We start from the raw sequence: 15,440 nt of genomic DNA on the forward strand, positions 1-15,440 counted from the left end.
GTCGTATAATGGAAGAAGTGAGGCCTTGGTAGGTCGCTAGAAGGAGTTGGAACCACATCTGCTCACGCAGATAACCTAATTTCCGTAAAATCAGAAAAGGGGGCCATGAGCTCTGACACCACGTTCTATCACATCCCAGAAGTGTTCGATCAGGTTGAGATCAGGCGAATTGGGGGTCAGCAAATCAATTAGAGCTCGCCACTGTGTTCCTCGAACCACCCCATCACACTCCTGGCATTTGCACATGGCGCATTATCTTGTTGAAATATGACACTGCAGCTGGGTAACATGACCGTTGTGAGGGAGAGAACGACGCATGGATGCTCACTTGAATGTAATGGAGCCTCTGTCATCTTCCGTCCGTCCCTAGGAAACGGTGGATTAGCGCCGTCTCGTCATCATGCTGATGAAGATATCGGAATTAATCAGATCATGCAACGATCTGCTACTGCGCCAACGTCCAGTGCACACCGTCATGTTCCAGTTTCACTCGTAGTTGACATGTCGTGGTGTTAACACTGGCACGTACATGAATCAACGTTAGGGGTTTTCCGTGCAGTGTGTGCTCAGACACACTTGTATTCTGCTGAGCATTAAACGCGGATGTTAGTTCCGCAACAGTTCACGGACCTTACCAGTCTGCCCCGTCTACGGTTTCCATCTGTGAAGAGGGTTAGCTGCCCAATCCCACGACATCTGTGCATGGTTTCACCTTCATTTTGCCATGTGTAGAAGACACACTCCACAGCACTCGTCGAACACTGGGCGAGCCGGGCAGCTTCAGAAATGCTCGTGGCGAACCTTTTGGGCCATCACATCTGCCCTCGGTCAAACTCAGACAGTTACGCACCCTTCCCGTTCCGCAGACGGACAGCACGAGCACTGGTACTAAATGCACAGTGCGTGTGTCCGACTGGCAGTCATTCCTCATCAGGTGAGAATGCTGTCACTTGGATGGGCTTACATCGATAGTAAGTCGTTGGTCATGAAGTTCTGGCTGGTAAATGTATGTTCCACTATCTGTTATACAATTCGACAACCTTCATAAATAAAATCAGTGAAACATCACAATCCTTAACATTGCCTTAAACAAACAGAGAAGCAACACATGTAATAAATAAGCAAGGGCAAATTTAATACTAATTTTAAACAGGGAATGAACGAGGAAGACTCTCGGCAATCAAAACAAGCCCCTCGCTTGTACCAGAGGCACATCCACTAACATACGGTTTAACAAAAAACGAGTTGATGATGGTATTCAATACTGAAGCGGACCAAACCATGAGACAAATATGAAAGAAAAGAAGCAACTGAAAAAGATAACGCTGTAAAGAACCACAGTGAGAGCTTAAAACCACGATGCCCGTACAGCGATCAACCCCATTGTCTTCCAAGAAACGTTTCTCAAATTATGATCAATGAGAATGTCTATGTAACAACGTCATTACGTCATTTAAAGTACAGTGATGTACTATCTCCAAGCAGTATAGAGAAAGGGAGACTAAAGACACTCTACAAGAATAGAACACGTGGTGAACAATGGCAAACAGAAGACGACTCACTGGTTTGACGGTTATTTTTCCTCTAGCAGCACTGCTGACAGTCACGGTTACGTAATGCCGTCCGCTCCGCTTTCCTCCGAACATAGTAGCGAGATAGAGAAGCAGAGATGGCTTAGCGGTCTCACCTCCCATGACTGCAGTAAACATCCTGGCAGCTCGCCGAGCCGCCCCAGCAAACTGACCCTTCCCTTCGTCCTTTCTCAGTCAGTCTCTTGCCGAGACTCCCACCAGCGAACGGTGCTTCAGCTTCCTGCTTAGCCAAAGATAACACCACCCTCCCAGCACTCGCAATAAGACTTCTCTGACATCGATAGGCAGAGAAATTTCTGGAACGGTACACTCTCAAAGAATTTGCCCGTGTTCAAGGAAAACAACATGTGCGCAGTCCATCTTGCTTCATTAATAAACAATTTCTTGCTAACAATAGATGCAAGTGAACATGCGCATTTCATCCTCCCAGATTTCCATAAGGCATCGTATACTGTACCAAACCGACGAATCGAGATTTATGTGAGCCACGATGGCCCCTAACGATTTCTATTTCGCGCATTAGTGACGTGACCTTACTGTTCTGACGAGCCGGTTCGAGTTTTGCAGTGATCTCTAAATTGACAGCAAGAGCGGTTTCTCCAGGGGGGTTGGGGGTGGGGGGGGGGCGGTGTTAAAATAGAGTGTTGCCCAGTACGCCAGACCCGTTCGTGTTTGGGTGTTTTCTGGTGCATTCCATTCATGGGCTAAGTGGGTCAGCCCACCGCCTTCCAGGGACGTATGCTGCATTCACTTGGACGCCAGCGTCTCCTGTGAGAGTCTACACTTTCCTCATGCAGTTGACGAGACTCTCAATTGCATGATTACTGATGCCGCAATTTGTATTGGGACTGGCCACTTCTGTCTTCCTCTTGCGTTGTGTTCAATACGGCATTTTATTAGTGTTACTGTAAGTGTATTTGTTTCAACATAACCTTAACGTTTTGCATTCGTAACGGTTTCCCCGTATAGTTCTTTATGACACTAACCAAATTATTTGTAATAATTCCTCTCCAAGTCTGATCAACACTCTTCATAGAGAGCCCATATTGTGATTAACGTTATCTTATTGAGTTAAGGGTTTCGAGGCACGTCAATGTTGTTTAATGTTCTCCAGTACTGCGGTGCCAGTATCATACAAGTTTCTGCTCATTTGTGCTTAATCACGGTTATTCAGTTGGTGTGTATTCATGTTGTAATATATATTGATTTTAGTTATGTTTTAGATGCATGGACTGGCGAGGTCCTCAGGGGGTTTATTGAGTAGGTTAATAAGGGGAAATTGGATAGTTGGTCGTCGTTGCCATGTGTTTTTTTGAGGTAAGGTATTTTTTGACTTTTCTTACGTGACTGCAGATATCTTGCGTCTGACATTCATGCGTCAACAACCGAAAATTTTTGAGCCGCTTTTTGACTCTTCTCACGATCCCTGAGGGCAATTTACGATTTAATTAATTGTTGTTGCCAATTGTACGACATTTGTTTTTTTTTTAAACTTTTACAAAATGAGTTTCCTACTGAGCGAGGTGGCGCAGTGGTTAGCACACTGGACTCGCATTCGCGAGGACGACGGTTCAATCCCGTCTCCGGCCATCCTGATTTAGGTTGTCCATGATATCCCTAAATCGTTACAGGCAAATACCGGGATGGTTCCTTTCAAAGGGCACGGCCGATTTCCTTCCCAATCCTTCCTTAACCCGAGCTTGCGCTCCGTCTCTAATGACCTCGTTAAACACTAACCACCACCACCACCACAAAATGAGTTTGTTTAATACATAACCTAATGAATACTCAGATTCTAGCTTAGTTGGCAAAAAGTTGATTAGTTATTTTTTTTTAAATTTGTCATTTAATTGCACCTAATTGAGGGGGCTTAGGTATCTATTTTCACTTCCTTTGGTGACGGGCTGTTGTGCCTGTATTTTTGTTTGATTTTGACCAGTCTTACTACTTGTCAGCGCTTCTCGCCTTGGCTGAGGGACCTTGTGGTGAGGAGGTGGGGGGACCCGGTGCTGGAGTGACTGTGTGTGGCCGATTGCCTCCGGCCTGCTGTCTGTCGCGCAGCGTGAGATCTGACCCTATCACTTACGTACGTGGCGAGTTTTCATGCCGCTTCGTCAGCTCCCTACGTTGAGTTTACCTTTTGTTCTGGAACATGTATTCTGTATAGCCGCATAATCGTTACTGTCGGCATAATTGTGTGATGTTAATGACCTACTTCCCTTTACTCAAACGCTTGTTATTCAGTTGTATTGATTCTCTTAGAACAGATATTCGTAAGGGTTGTTTTTCTGATATTGTTTCGGAGCTCACTGTTAGCTTGGAATTGCTTTAAATAAATCGTTTCTTTACTTGTATGGCTTTGTGAAACTCACATGTAACTCAGTTCTAAATATATTCCGAGCGCCTTATATGTCAACTCTGTAGTGGTTCTAATTGACATCTGTCTCAACTAACAATTTTAAATTTTTTGTGTTCTGGCTTTTTTTATTTTTTTAAGAAATGAAACATGTTTTGTGAAGAACGATATTTGAGCTTGGAATGTCATTAACTGTTTTACAACTGTCCAAATTCTTTGAGGCTAATTAGCCCTTCTTCGATTGTAATTATCACCTTAAGAAAAAATAAATTAAAATTGGAAAAAATATGAATGATGTCATAACTGGGGCTTCGCTTTCCACGAGGATTACCAATATTTGTTCTAATTCTGAAGGTTTCAATGTAATTCGCTCGAGGAATGTTTGACAAATGGGATCCAACACGTAATACTGACAGCGGACTTTCCAGGAACAGAAAATTAATATTGACTGTGCCTCTAGGAAGCGAAGTGGGAGTTCTAATGTTTCCAATCAACCTGTACGTTTTATCAGGTAAGATGAGCAGCCCGACATTCTGTGAGACCACGGGGGAGGAGGAAAGTAAGCCATGGGAAATCTTTTAACAGTACAGGTGGTCTTGTAGTTCCATAGCTTTCCGAACAATATCTCGCCAATACGCGCTCTGTTTGGCGGACAGTCCTGTTGTTTAGCAGGTGGTAATCCCGACCATTTCTTATACACATGAATTATTGTCGTTAGTGTTACCAAGCTAAAACACGCTGGATTTATCTATCTGTGCATTAAGTATTTGTTATTCTCAATCAAAAATTTACTAATAAAATTAAAGCCATGTTGATTGCAATAACTTGCTATGGCTCAAAACGCAAACATGCCAAAGTAAGCGTTCCATTGCCTGACATCCATTACTTCCATTTCAACTCCTGTTATCCCTCCGTCTGAACTGAATGCACTCTGCAACATATTTTATTTAGCATTTAGTCACCATCTTTCCACGCAGACCAATGAAGTAACCGAATGTCTTAAGCAAAATCTAACATCAGGTTAATTAATTACAATAATGATACATTTCACAAGGTCAATCCTGTTAAATTTAATTATTGGTATAAACAGAAGACAGAACATTTTGGTACAAAGTGAAGCGTGAAATATAAAGTTTTTCAGTACAGTACAAAGTCGAAAGCAATACGTCCATTTTGTAGTTAACCACTGTTTACTAACTGGATGTTGAGCCATACACCAAGAACAGTGGCTTCCATGGCTTTAACCAGGTTTGTAACACGGTTTACAGTATTGGATCTGTGTAATATACCACTACAAACGCTAAATTCCTTGAGAAAACAATGTGGATGGGGGGAAATGGTTGTGGCGTAACAAAGTCTTTTTCAGCTGTTGATGATATACGTCAACATCTCTCTTAACCTATAGACTGAAACTGATGAATTTACCACTGTTTACAGTTCATGGTCGGTGGTTATAAACTTTCGTTGCATGAAGTACCAACACCCATTAAAAGCATAATTTAGATTGATATTGCATACCGAAAATTGAAAGAGTGGATGCAGAAAAAGCGACATCCCAACTGAAAAAAATGTATAGCCGAGGATAGAAAGGTTTTACAAATATAGTCGTTCAATCAACATCTCTCGTCGCAGAGCACAGTAAAATATGAGAAACTCATGTTGGATGTTGTGGGAGAAGACTCTTAATTAAACATCTGCCTATTTGAACTGGACACTTCAAGAACTGAATTGTAGAGAGTAGAGGTACGATTAGGGTAGAGGTTTCCACCCTACCATAAATGACATTTGTAAACAGTGGACGCTTTCGTACCATGAGCTGTGCTCTGCTAATGAACTAAGTTGAAATGTACACCGAGACTGGTTTAAGTCACTTTCAAAAATTTCTCTGGGCTTAAAGGGTTGATTCCACGTGTGGGTTGTTTTTATGAAAAATAAACTGAATATCAGTTTCGTATGATTTGTGTGATTTCGACCCTAAGGAATGAGGCATCCTGTAGACGAAATATCACGAGGTATAAGATAAAGGTGTCTCAAGTCCCATAGCACATATAATGGTAATAGCATCTCTTAAATCATTGTTTTCTTATGTAATTTCGATCTTAAATATCTTAGTTAATCTGTCACCCCTTTCAACGTTATTTTTGATCGGCATTGTCATCGTAACCTAGCTTCCACTTAATGATGGAGAAGTATGTCTAAATCATGTGTGTTGATGGTAACTACCGCCTAGTAACTGAAATGCACAAAAGGTCAGACAGGTACGAAATGTGAGCCTACAGCTCATTCAAAGTATAAAGTCGCCAAGGACTTTGTCTAATGTAGCTGTTCTTGAGTGGGAGGCGAGTTCGTGTTTAATTAGACTTTAAACTCGAAGAGAGATTAAAGCACCACGTTTGTGCTGCCGCTAGCCAGCTGCGCGCTCCCACGTCCTGTGAGGAGTACAAATTGCCTACGGACCAGTTCCTAATGACCCGTAGGCAATTAGCACTTGTAACTTCTGAATTAACTTGCTATCTCGCTTCGGGACATTACCATTACGTGATGACAATTGGAAAAGGAAGGCACAACACTCGATACTCTACATTTAGATCTTATTTCCTTGGAATACATTCTGTTGCGGTACTGGACGACAGCAAGCTATAGCAAACACTGTTGTCAGGAGTGCGATGACAAAAGAAAGACAAAACACACTTGGTGTTAGAGCAGGTATGTAGTAGGTGTATGGTGCTCCTCCAGATCTCAATAAGAGACAATTTAAAATAGTGTTGTAGGTATTGAAAGCTTCGCAGATAAAAATAAAATACGTAAGCAGCCTTCTCTTCACACAAATGTTTCCATACAGGCCTTCAGCAGGAGCAGCTTTGATTTTTGAACTGGAATTGTCGACTTGCAGGGCGAACGTATGCGGTGTTTACCGATCAGTTCGACTGAAAGAAATGAGAATTTGGGGGCTTACAGATCAGGGTACCTACAGCGTCAGTATCAGAGGAACCATACAAGCCAAATTGGAGCAGATATAGGTATTTTCCATCTGTACTCGGTGGCTGCAGTGCCTGATGATGTCAGTGCATGTGTTATGCGTTGTCTAGCATGTATTTCCGCCAGCAATAGATCTATTAGAACCGTTTCCCCTGTGCCGCCTAGTGCGTCCAAGTAAATACACTACTGGCCATTAAAATTGCTACACCCAGAAGAAATGCAGATGATAAAAGGGTATTCATTGGACAAATATATTATACCAGGATTACATTTTCACGCAATTTGGGTGCATAGATCCTGAGAAGTCAGTACCCAGAACAACCACCTCTGGGCAAAGTAACGGACTTGATACGCATGGGCATTGAGTCAAACAGATCTTGGATGGCGTGACAGGTACAGCTGCCCATGCAGCTTCAATACGTTACCACAGTTCATCAAGAGTAGGGACTGGCGTATTGTGACGAGCCGGTTGCTAGGTCACCATTCACCAGACGTTTCCAGTTGGTGAGAGATCTGGACAATGTGCTGGCCAGGAGAGCGGGCGAAAATTTTCTGTATACAGAAAGGCCCATACAGGTCCGGCAACATGCGATCATGTATTATCATGCTGAAATGAAGGGTTTCGCAGGGATCGAACGAAGGGTAGAGCCCGAGTCGTAACACATCTGAAATGTAACGTCCACTGTTCTAAGTGCCTTCAGTGCGAACAAGAGGTGACCGAGGCGTGTAACCAAAGGTACCCCATACCATCACGCCGGGTGATACGCCAGTATGGCGATGACGAATACACGCTTCAATGTGCGCTCATCGCGATGTCGCCAAATACGGATGCGACCATCATGATGCTGTATACAGTACCTGATTTCATCCGTAAAACTGAGATTTTGCCATTCATGCACCCAAGTTCGTCGTCGAGTACACCATCGCTGGTGATCCTGTCTGTGATGCAGCGTCAAGGGTAACCGCAGCCACGGTCTCCGAGCTGATAGTCCAAGCTGCTGAAAACGCCGTCGAACTGTTCGTGCAGATGGTTGTTGTCTTGCAAACATCCCCATCTGTTAATTCAGGGATCGAGACGTGGCTGCACGATCCGTTACTGCCATGCGGATAAGAGCCTGTCATCTCGACTGCTAGTGATAGGAGGCCGTTGCAATCCAGCACGGCGTTCCGTATTACCCTCCTGAACCAACCGATGTCATATTCTGCTAACAGTCATTAGATCCCGACCAAGGCTAGCAGCAATGTCGCGATACGATAAACCGCAATCGCGATAGGCTACAATTCGACCTTTATGAAAGGCGTACCCATTAGCCCTCATTACACGAGGCCTCACAACAACGTTTCACCAGGCAACGCCGGTCAACTGCTGTTTGTGAATGAGAAATCGGTTGGAAACTTCCCTCATGTCAGCACGTTGTAGGTGTCGCCACCGGCGCCAGCCTTGTGTGAACGCTGTGAAAAGCTAATCGTTTACATATCACAGGATCGTCTTCCTGTCGGTTAAATTTCGCGTCTGTAGCACGTCATCTTCTTGGTGTAACAATTTTAATGGCCAGTCGTGTAATAGTCCTACCCCCATGAACCACGGACTTTGCCGTTGCCGTTGGTGAGGAGGCTTGCGTGCCTCAGCGATACAGATGGCCGTACCGTAGGTGCAACCACAACGGAGGAGTATCTGTTGAGGGGCCAGACAAAGGTGTGGTTCCTGAAGAGGGGGCAGCAGCCTTTTCAGTAGTTGGAGGAGCAAAAGTCTGGACAATTGATTGATCTGGCCTCGCAACGCTAACCAAAACGTCCTTGCTGTGCTGGTACTGAGAACCTCTGGAAGCAAGGGGAAACTACAGCCGTACTTTTTCCCGAGGGCATGCAGCTTTACTGTATGGTTAAGTGATGATGGCGTCCTCTTGGGTAAAATATTCCGGAGGTAAAACAGTCCCCCATTCGGATCTCCAGGCGGGGAATACTCAGGAGGACGTCGTTATCAGGAGAAAGAAAACTGGTGTTCTACGGATAGGGGCGAGGAATGTCACATTCCTTAATCGGGCAGGTAGGTTAGAAAATTTAAAAAGGGAAATGGATAGGTTGAAGTTAGATATAGTGGGAATTAGTGACGTTTGGTGGCAGGACGAACAAGACTTTTGGTCAGGTGAATACAGGGTTATAAACACAAAATCAAATAAAGGTAATGCAGGAGTATGTTTAATAATGAATAAAAAAATAGGAGTTCGGGTAAGCTACTACAAACAATATAGCGAACGCATTATTGTGGCCAAGATAGACACGAAGCCCACGCCTACAACAGTAGTACAAGTTTAAATAACAACTAGCTCAGCAGATGACGAAGAAATTGATGAAATGTATGATGAGATAAATGAAATTATTCAGGTAGTGAAGGGAGTCAAAAATTTAATAGTCATGGGTGACGGGAATTCGAGAGCAGGAAAAGGGAGAGAAGGAAACATAGTGGGTGAATATGGATTGGGGGAGAGGAATGAAAGAGGAAGCCGTCTGGTAGAATTTTGCTCAGAGCATAACTTAATCATAGCTAAAACCTGGTTCAAGAATCATAAAAGAAGGTTGTATAAATGGAAGAATCCTGGTGGTACTAGAAGGTATCAGATAGATTATGTAATGGTAAGATAGAGATTTAGGAACCAGGTCTTAAATTGTAAGACATTTCCAGGGGCAGATGTGGACTCCGACCGCAATCTATTGGTTATGAACTGTAGATTAAATTTGAAGAAAATGCAAAAAGGTTGAAATTTAAGGAGATGGGACCTGGATAAACTGACTAAACCAGAGGTTTTACAGAGTTTCAGGGAGAGCATAAGGGAACAACTGACACGAATGGGGGAAAGAAGTACAGTAGAAGAAGAAAGGGTAGCTTTGAGGGATGTAGTAGTGAAGGCAGCAGAGGATCAAGTAGGTAAAAAGACGAGGGCTAATAGAAATCCTTGGGTAACAGAAGAAATATTGAATTTAATTGATGATAGGAGAAAATATAAAAATGCAGTAAATGAAGAAGGTAAAAAGGAATACAAACATCTCAAAACTTAGATCGACTGGAAGTGCAAAATGGCTAAGCAGCAATGGCTAGAGGACAAATGTAAGGATATAGAGGCTTATGTCACTAGGTGTAAGATAGGAAAATTAAAAAGACCTTTCGAGATAAGAGAACCACTTCTATGAACATCATGAGCTCAGATGGAAACCCAGTTATACCAAGAAGGGGAAGCAGAAAGGTGGAAGGAGTATATAGAGGGTCTATACAAGGGCGATGTACTTGACGACAATATAATGGAAATGAAAGAGGATGTGGATGAAGATGAAATGGGATATTCGATACTGCATGTAGAGTTTGACAGAGCACTGAAAGATCTGAGTCTAAAGAAGGCCCCAGGAGTAGACATACAATTGGAAGTACTGACGGCCTTAGGAGAGCCAGTCCTGGCAAAACTCTACCATCTTGTGAGCAATATGTATGAGACAGGTGAAATATCCTCAGACTTCAAGAAGAATATAATAATTCCAATCCCAAAGAAAGCAGGTGTTGACAGATGTGAAAATTAACGAACCATCAGTTTTATAAGTCACAGCTGCAAAATACTAATCCGAATTCTTTAAAGACGAATGGAAAAACTGTTAGAATCCGACCATGGCTAAGACCAGTTTGGATTGCGCAGTAATGTTGGAACAAGTGAGGCAATACTGACCCTACGACTTATCTTAGAAAATAGATAAAGGAAAGGCAAACTTACATTTGTAGCATTTGTAGACTTAGAGAAAGCTTTTTACAATGTTGATTGGAATACTCTCATTCAAACTCTAAAGGTGGCCGGGGTAAAATACAGGGAGCGAAAGGTTATTTACAATTTGTGCAGAAACCAGATGGCAGTTCTAAGAGTCGATCGGCATGAAAGGGAAGCAGCGGTTGGGAAGGGAGTGAGACAGGGTTGTAGCCTCTCCCCAATGTTATTCATTATGTATATTGAGCAAGCAGTAAAGGAAACAAAAGAAAATTCAGAGTAGGTCTTAAAGTCCATGGAGAAGAAATAAAAACTTTGAGGTTCGCTGATGACATTGTAATTCTGTCAGAGACAGCAAAGGACTTGGAAGAGCAGCTGAACGGAATGTACAGTGCCTTGGGAGGGGGATATAAGATGAACATCAACAAAAGCAAAACGAGGATAATGGAATGTAGTCGAATTAAGTCGGGTGATGCTGAGGGAATTAGATTAGGAAATGAGACACTTAAAGTGGTAAAGGAGTTTTGATATTTGGGGAGAAAAATAACTGATGATGGTCGAAGTAGAGAGGATATAAAATGTAGACTGGCAATGACAAGGAGAGCGGTTCTGAAGAATAGAAATTTGCTAACATCGAGTGTAGGTTTAAGTGTCAGGAGGTAGTTTCTGAAAGTATTTGTATGGAATGTAGCCATGTATGGAAGTGAAACGTGGACGATAAATAGTTTGGACAAGAAGACAAAAGAAGGTTTCGAAATGTGGTGCTACAGAAGAATGCTGAAGATTAGATGGGTATATCACGTAACTGATGAGGAGGTTTTGAATAGAGTTGGGGAGGATAGGAGATTGTGGCACCAGTTGAATAGAAGAAGGGATCGGTTGGTAGGACGTGTTCTGAGGCATCGATGTATCGCAAATTTAGCATTAGAGGGCAGCGTGGAGGGTAAAAATCGTAGAGGGAGACCAAGAGATGATTACACTAAGCAGAGTCAGAAGGATGTAAGTTGCAGAATGTACTGGGAGATGAAGAAGCTTGCACAGGATAGAGTAGCATGGAGAGCTGCATCAAACCAGTCTCAGGACTGAAGATAACAAAAACAACAACAACAGTGCAATTCTGCCACTGTCGTTCTCTACCCGGTCCATGATAATTGTGTAAAATTCATTTTGATTGTCACTGAGGTTGTTTTGTTGTGAACAAGTATGTAAGTTGCTCGTCGTGTTGTAGCTTTTCTCCTTTGCAATTTCTAAATTTAGCGCACTGATACCATGTTTCAGTGCTCCTTGTATCCCAGGTTCTACTAAGGTGTAATTGTTTGTTGCTACATATTTATCTTCTAGATGAATGATTGTTTCATTGAAGATGTTATCGTTGCATTCGAGGATCAATTCAGAATGAAATTGTCGAATTTGGTACTGTATGTCACCACTCATGCTCTCTTTGAAGGAGTTCCTTAGCTGTTCTGAATTTCATGGGTTACATGTTGTTAGAATTAAGGCGAATAAGTTTCTCATATGTTCAGCTTAGGCTGTGAGTTATGCTTCTTGTAGTGTTAATCCCCAGTTTTAGTCGTCTTTCAGTAATCGTAAGCGTTGGCATGCTTCTCTCTACGTCTACCATACGTAACCGTCAACAGTCTTAAGATCTGTGAAACTTGTTGGTCCCGTATTTCGTGCAGTATCATCCAGAGATAGAAATATTCGGCGTTGTTCCGATTGACGGTGTGTACTGCGCCTAGTGCTACAGTTTTCATGATTCGCGGATAACCTTGTACCGGAATTTCTTGTTTTCTTCGTTGAAAGATTTTTCTTGTTGTATTCAGCGTATAGTAGGTAGGGATGTCGACATATAGTAACGTTTTAGTGGATGGATTCGTTCGGCACAGTTGGTAAAAAGCTGTTAATGTTTTGTTTTGAGGTGATTAATTTGCAATTTGTCTGTCGTCTTGTGTGAAGTGAACTCTGTCCATTCTTCAAAAGTACTGCTAGATGTTGCACAGATGGTTCGCGTTCGTGTACGAGAAAACCGAAAATCTACTGTGTGCATGGAACATATTGGAAGGTGTGTTGTGTGCTACCTGGTACCACCTATTGACTATCTACTTCCAATTCGTATATTTGCGGCGAAACCACCCCTTTTTTTGTAATCGTCTTCAGTATTTGGGGTAGGTATCAACTTGGGTTTGTGTGTCCTCTAAGTATGGTTTTGGGCATTGTTTTTTACATTTTCCATCATTCATACATAGCGAATTGGGGTCTAATGACCATCATGGTCCGTGGATCATGATATCACTACTATGTCGTAGAGTTCCGGATCGTCTTGTGGATCGGAAAATTTAGCTCGTATGATTTTGTCGATATCGTTGGGATGAATTCTGTCGTGCAGCCATATAAGATTGTTTAAGTGAGACAATTCGATTGTGTTCATCCTACATCTAATGGTTCCCAAGTTGTCGTGATGACTTCAATAAATCTCCTTTGTTTTGGTCGGAAAACTGGAGCTATTAGGTCGTGTCGATGCATGGGGGTTTCTCCGCATCTTAGTTCTTCTTTGATGTCTGGACACGGCAAGTTGTATGTGAGTGTTATGAAGACGACAGGTCGTTCATATTTTATTATGTAGGTCACGTTGTCTGGTGTGTATTATTGCATGTTTATCGGACTTCCTGTTTACGACGAGGATGAGATAACCATTATTCCAATGTCGACAGGGTTTCCGTCCTTTATGATTGCGTCTCGAAAGTGAATGTATACGTGCGTACTTTCTTCTGATCCAGTTTTATGGAAAACATCCGTTCCGCTTGTCTTTTTTCTTTTTTTTAATGCGTAGCTACCAGAAGTTTTTTGAATAAACTATGAGTGTTAAGAATGTGATTCTACATCTCTTTATCTCTGATCATTAAGCGGTAAGCAAAGAATTTCTTGGAAGTGACTTTTTTGTTTCTTTCTACGTCTGTTCCATGTTTGATCCGTTCCACATTAAAATGTGAAAAATGTTAATGCATATTGTAGGGAATCATAACAACAGCGTGACTCTGTAGTGCATTGTATCCCTCTCTTCTTCATTGTAGAGTTATGCCACAACTTGTGTTTTCACTGGTAACAATGAAGATGGCAACTCTGTCTGAGGTGCATCAAATCGACATTGGTGTTCTCCAGGAAGGCTTGTCGGCTCGAATTATAACTTTATAGTCTTAGGAAAACAGCTAGTCTCCTGGTGTCCTGAACATCAGTTGATTGTATTTCTGAAAGATCCTCCGTATAACTTTGACTACTTTTCATCCCAGTCCACTGATATTTGAGCTTCGTTGATCAGTTTCTGTTTTCTTATTTTACATCTTGGACTACTTTTCTTCTCAATCACTCATATTTGTGTATCTTTGATCAGTTTCTGTTTCTTCATTTGCGATGAAATAAACTAGGAGAAATTTACGTTCTTCGTTAGGAGGTGGCATTAATGATCCCGTGTGGAGATTGATTTGTCCTTGGATGGCAAAACCATAATCGATTTCATCTGTTACTATTGATAAAATGACACCGAAAGATTTCATTCTGGGACAAAGTGTATTATGCTTCTATATTTTGAAGAAAATGAATATCAAGAGCTCAGATGGCAACCCAGTTCTAAGCAAAGAAGGGAAGGCAGAAAGGTGGAAGGAGTATATAGAAGGTTTATACAAGGGCGATGTACTTGAGGACAATATTATGGAAATGGAAGAGGATGTAGATGAAGACGAAATGGGAGATACGATACTGCGTGAAGAGTTTGACAGAGCACTGAAAGACCTGATTCGAAACAAGGCCCCCGGAGTAGACAACATTCCATTAGAACTACTGACGGCCTTGTGAGAACCAGTCCTGACAAAACTCTACCAGCTGGTGAGCAAGATGTATGAGACAGGCGAAATACCCTCAGACTTCAAGAAGAATATAATAATTCCAATCCCAAAGAAAGCAGGTGCTGACAGATGTGAAAATTACCGAACTATCAGTTTAATAAGCCACGGCTGCAAAATACTAACGCGAATTCTTTACGGACGAATGGAAAAACTGGTAGATGCAGACCTCGGGGAGGATCAGTTTGGATTCCGTCGAAATGTTGGAACACGTGAGGCAATACTGACCTTACGACTTATCTTAGAAGAAAGATTAAGAAAAGGCAAACCTACGTTCTAGCATTTGTAGACTTAGGGAAAGCTTTTGACAATGTTGACTGGAATACTCTTTTTCAAATTCTAAAGGTGGCAGGGGTAAAATACAGGGAGCGAAAGGCTATTTATAATTTGTACAGAAACCAGATGGCAGTAATAAGAGTCGAGGGGCATGAAAGGGAAGCAGTGGTTGGGAAAGGAGTGAGACAGGGTTGTTGCCTCTCCCCGATGTTATTCAATCTGTATATTGAGCAAGCAGTAAAGGAAACAAAAGAAAAATTTGGAGTAGGTATTAAAATTCATGGAGACGAAGTAAAAACTTTGAGGTTCGCTGATGACATTGTAATTCTGTCAGAGACGGCAAAGGACTTGGAAGAGCAGTTGAACGGAATGGACAGTGTCTTGAAAGGAGGATATAAGATGAACATTAACAAAAGCAAAACGAGGATAATGGAATGTAGTCAAATTAAATCGGGTGATGCTGAGGGAATTAGATTAGGAAATGAGACACTTAAAGTAGTAAAGGAGTTTTGCTATTTAGGAAGTAAAATAACTGATGATGGTCGAAGTAGAGAGGATATAAAATGTAGACTGGCAATGGCAAGGAAAGCGTTTC

The sequence above is a fragment of the Schistocerca gregaria genome, chromosome 7 (assembly GCF_023897955.1).
Source record: "Schistocerca gregaria isolate iqSchGreg1 chromosome 7, iqSchGreg1.2, whole genome shotgun sequence".
Lineage (NCBI taxonomy): Eukaryota > Metazoa > Arthropoda > Insecta > Orthoptera > Acrididae > Schistocerca > Schistocerca gregaria.